We start from the raw sequence: 5390 nt of genomic DNA, 5'->3' as shown, positions 1-5390 counted from the left end.
AAAAAAATACTAAAGTTTCTAGATTTTTTATTTATTTATATTTCCATAGTAAAAAAACAAGAATAACTTTACACCTTAAAAACTTTCATCGTGTAACATTATATATGTTATAAAGACATTGATTTTGAATTGTTAGGTATTTTTTGAAAATTTGAGATTGGAAATTTTAGGAATTATGCTATTTTAATTTATTTGAAAATAATATTGACTCTAAAATATAAAATTGTAATATAATTTAAGCTTTAAAATAATATTCTACATAATCTATAGTAATTTGTTTATATTTTGAAATAATGAATTTCTATGCAGTAGTGTATTATATTATCGATTATTAAGCTATTTTGATAATTTTTTAAATGAGTTAATTTACAGTCTTGTTACTATACTATATTTGTTTATATATTTATTTAATTGAATTGTGTGATTCTAACGAGATTTATGCTGGATAGAGGGAGTTATATTATGGTGCTAAATGCACATTCTAGTGCAAGGGTACATGTTGATGTTATATGCACACACTATTTATTGGGAGTTATAAGGGTCAAAATTCTCTGAATTATATTTATTAAGAGGCATAAGGCTCGAATTCTGTATATTATATCTAATGGAAGGCATAAGAATCAGAATTCTCTAAATTTTGTTTGATGGGAGGCATAAAAGTCTGAGGTTGATCTATTACCTTCTTCTCTAATATATAAAGCACTTATTTACTTATTTTCCAACATTGTTATTTGAATTTATGATAACTAGAATTATTATTCTACTCAATATAGTAATTTATTATATTGCTTTAAAATATTCAGTAAAATGCTTAATAAAGTATTTAATTAAAAATTTAGATTGATAAATGTGATTTGTTGAGCTATGTAAGCTCACAATTATTCTATCTTCTACTTTCAGGGTTTAGGAAGGGCAAAGAGTCAAATGATTATTAATTTTATGATATAATTTGAGTTTATACAAGTATTTCTTTTCTAAATTTTCATATAATCATGGGTAATTAATTAATCTACATTATTTTATATTCTATTTTGTAGACTTTTAATGTTGTGTAATCATTGTATATATATGTTTATGATAAATAAAAAATAATTGTGGATGAGTTTATTTTTTGTATATTGAAATTTATTGGCATCTCTATGGTCAGTTGTTTGTTTTAAAGCTAAATTGGACAAAATAATTTTGAATAGTTTCCAGAACTTAAATCTTGGGCTTGGTATGTTGCAAACTAATGTAATAGGATATGTCCCGTATGTAGATCTTATCGAGTTGGATTATGACAATTCACCTTTTTGGTATTAGAATAGTGGTTTTAGAAAACTCTCCCCTGTGTGTGTGATCTTGGCTAGAAAATATTAGAAATGATCTTTCTTTATTAGATTTAAATGAAAATTTGACTTTTAACTGGACACAATGGCGAAAAAGGATTCATGTGGAACAAAGGCTTAATTTTGTTGTTATTGTAGGAATATGTATACAGTCAAACTTCGCATGAGGCCAGAGATGCTCTAGATGTTATTAGTAGTACATCTTACATTTCTAAAAAACCACATTGTATTTTGTTTGATTATGGAGCCAATCATTTATTTATTTATGAGTACTACTTTGATTTGCTGCTCTTTCCCAATCATCCATAATATTGTTTTGTCTCACAATGATAATCAAACTCAAACTAGATTATAGAAACATAAATATGAAGGTAAGTAAAATTACAAAAAGTAAATGCAAAAAGAAAATAAATGCAAATCAATTTTTATAATGGTTCGATCAACTTGACCTATGTCCACTCTATAAAGTTATTCTCTTTGTGTATTACACTAATCAATAGTGACTCTTCTTCAGCACAAAATTAGGTGGAGAACCCTTTAAAATCCTTGGTGTGAGAGTAGCCAAAATCCCTTTCACCTCCTTAATGTGGCAGAGTTGCTAGAATCACATTTATCTCCTTGGTTGCGATAGAGTAACCAAAATCCCTTTCACCTCTCTATCGCAGTGGAGCAGAAAAATATATTTTTCCTCCTTAGTGTGGCATTATATCCAATGGCTTCTGACACCAAAGGTTTCTTCATAAGGCTTTCCTCAAGAAAAATAATGACACGCCCAAAGGTACTCAGGTGCATGTTTTCCAGAGCAACTGTGTGAAAAATCTTCTCATACTCCCTTGAATCCCACAAGGATCTTCTCCCTCTCACACAACTTCACCATTTCTATTTTTGCTCAATGCTCTCTCTTCAACACTCTCACATAAGGAACACACATCTGATATCAAAAACTTATTTTTAGGACTCAATTTGTATAGTTAAAAGGTTTTGCTTATTAATTCTCTTTGAAATGTGAATGACATTTTATCATTATTATAAATATTGAATTATGACTAAAAAATTATGATTAAACCTTTTTTATAGGCTAAGAGTGCTTTTTATAAATTGTATAGATTTTCATGTATTTTTATATATCATATGTTTTGTAGATATATTTACATTATTTATTCTATAAAATAATATTTGAATGATAAAGTAAAAAATTAAGTATGCATAAGAAATTACTAACATATTTTGAAATCTAACTGTTTGTTTTTTACTATTTTATATATGGAATAAAATTAAAGAAAAAATGCATTAGCTATTTATATCAATAATCATAATACTAAAAAAAATTGGGGTAAGATCCGCCGAAGCGGGTAGCCTTAACCGCATGTGATCGGTAACAAGAAAAGCCCGAAAGCCGTTCCCGTCCCTGTCTGGGGAGATGCCAACCGTCTCTCCTTTCAACGAACACAATTTAATTGCTTAGCGTCATATCTTATTTAGGATAGAGAAGAAAAATTCCAATGGGTGTGGGACTAATTCGGTTACCTCCGCGGCTTGCGATCTTGATGAGGTAGAATCGAATTATTCGATAATTTCTCTTTTACTACTAGAGAACTCCGATCAATCTGGGCTACCTTGCTGGAACCCGTCGGAGCTGTTACATAGAACCTGAAGGAGGCGAGCACCTCGGCGGACTCGGCGTCGTTCATTGAATATATTGTAAGAGGTGGACGAAATTGTGCGGAAGAGGTGAGCTTCCTATGTTTCTAGATCTTAACGGAGTCGTCGGAGGTGGCCGCTCAACCAGAACCTCAGATCATCGTGGGAAATTGCTCTGCGAAGAATGAAGGAGAGCGGAATCTGGAGTTAGCGCTAGCTGGATTCTCAAAACCGATGGAGAAGCTCTGCGATGCGATCAGGGAGGTGTTATTGCCCGAAATTGAACAGAGGAAGCGACGAAACGGGAATGATGGCGTCTTCTTCTTCCTTGTGAGGATGGGCGAGCTGACGCTGGCATTCTTTATCGGTGCTGCGCTGGTCTCCGTTCTCCTCACCGCGGTGGCTCCAAAAGGCTACCTAATCGGTCAGGCGCTGGAATCGGGTAGCCTAAACTCTTAAAGCAAATCCATGTTTTATGGAAACAATGTTATTACAGTGATGTTGGGCAATTTGATTTTAATGTGATGTATTATTGCTTTCAGAAACATTGAGAAGCTGACAGTGAATACATTTCTAAGAGATAGTAGGGTGAGTAGATATTTGATTGGTACACATCGTAGGACTATGTATTAGGAGCTTTTATTTAAGTTAGGATATTTTTAATGCAAACTATGTCGGAAATGTCTATTTGAAAAGCAATTCAACATATTGATTCATAGGACTTTCATTAGTATTGTGGACCTGTGGTCCACTAAAAATATAATTCAATTATTTTATTAACAATGGAGGCATAATATGTCATTGCAGGAAGCTACATCACCCAATTAGATTTGAAATTATGTTGCCTAAGGTAATGTAATTGTGGAGTTTGTTACCGGGGATCATTAGCTTGCAGACATTTATGAACCCCCAATTGAAGATTGATTTTGTACTATGTGACGCTGAAGCTGAGCCTTTTGAAATTGTTCTGTATCCTGACGAACGGTCAGGTGGTGGTTCTTATCTCTTTTTTTTATCCTAAGATTGTTCTTGGGTGGTGGTTCTTGCTCCAAGGAGTTCTTGGAGTGGTGTCCGACGATCGCCACTGGATCATCGACATGGATTCGTCGAGGCCCCCTCCGGTCTGGTGTCACTCTGAGACGGAGATTACTGATGCTAGATCTTTCATTATAGATAATTTTGGATAGGCCAACTTATGATTTACAAGTTTGCCTTCCATCATGTCCCAATCTAGCATTTGAAATAATAAAAAAATTGCAAAAATATGATATTGTTAACAAACACACGTTAACCTTATTTGTCATCCATTTAAGCTAATGAGAACTTGTAAATTCTATTAGATGCTCGTTAACCTAGTGACTAATTTGTATGTTTAATGAATTCAATATTATGGTTTAACACCAACCACATCACCTTTGACTATATGGAAAACTGACACAATTCGTTTTGAAACCCTGTCTTATGCCAATTTCTCGCCACTTAAACTTAATTCTTAATATCATCACCCTCTCTACCCTTCGATGCATTATCTTTCTTATTTTATTTTCTATAATGACTCATCCAAAGAGGTTTAGCTACCCATAATAAGAGAAAATGTTAATTGGTTGTAGAATACCTAACACTTCTCATCATAATATCAACCGAGCATATATCAATGCCCATAGGCATATATTGACTCAACTATTGGCCTTGGATGTAATATAATGCCCTTGCTATTTTTCTCCAATTCTATTTACATATTATACAATAACATGACCATTGATGAGAATAATCTCTACCAAGTTATCTCTCATCTTTAAGAGCACGAAGTCATCATAAATGGTACAGATCTTAACAAATCATTTTCCCTATGTACTGAATAAGACACAATTTGAGTCATAGAGAAGTATAAATAGCCATTTGATTGGATTGCAATAAATACTGCACTCTATTAGATTGGCTCTATCATCATATCCCTAACATGTACCCATTGTTCATGTAAGACAATTATATCCCGTACATAATACACCATTTCATTTTTGAAAAGGTCAGTTAGTCTGGCAAACTCAATCCTGTACTTTGCTTGGTTTGCTATTATGTCCTTGTCAATGCTTTGATGTGTTAAGATAGTTGCTATTTGCATGCCTTACATTTTTGCAACTTGTATAGTTTTGATGATTCCAAACATTATTGTTCAAATGTGTAGTTATCCCCTAACAATTTTAGAAGATTTGTATTTGCTCTTGTGCGTACTAACATTTCAGGAAAATCGAACTCCAGACTATGATGACTTCAAATCAAATTCATCATGAGATACTTTGTGAATTTGAAGCTTGTACTTTTCTTTGAAATAAAATTGAAAGGGAGTGATTGTAATTTGAGTGAATAAAAACATACACACACACATAAGGAGATCATATAAAATTTATACTGATCGTACGG

At 32.7% G+C, this 5390-nt stretch overlaps 1 non-coding gene across 1 annotated transcript; it reads right to left on the bottom strand.

Annotated features, from left to right (window-relative positions):
* Positions 1-2650: 2650 nt before the first annotated feature.
* Positions 2651-2778, bottom strand: LOC114579761. The gene has a single exon (XR_003700928.1). It is a non-coding gene; the product is annotated as a U6atac minor spliceosomal RNA (small nuclear RNA).
* Positions 2779-5390: the final 2612 nt, after the last annotated feature.

The sequence above is a fragment of the Dendrobium catenatum genome, unplaced genomic scaffold (genome assembly GCF_001605985.2).
Source record: "Dendrobium catenatum unplaced genomic scaffold, ASM160598v2 fragScaff_scaffold_621, whole genome shotgun sequence".
In the NCBI taxonomy this organism is placed as follows: domain Eukaryota; kingdom Viridiplantae; phylum Streptophyta; class Magnoliopsida; order Asparagales; family Orchidaceae; genus Dendrobium; species Dendrobium catenatum.
Note: the sequence above shows the minus strand (reverse complement) of the source record. Positions and strands in the feature narration are given on the sequence as shown.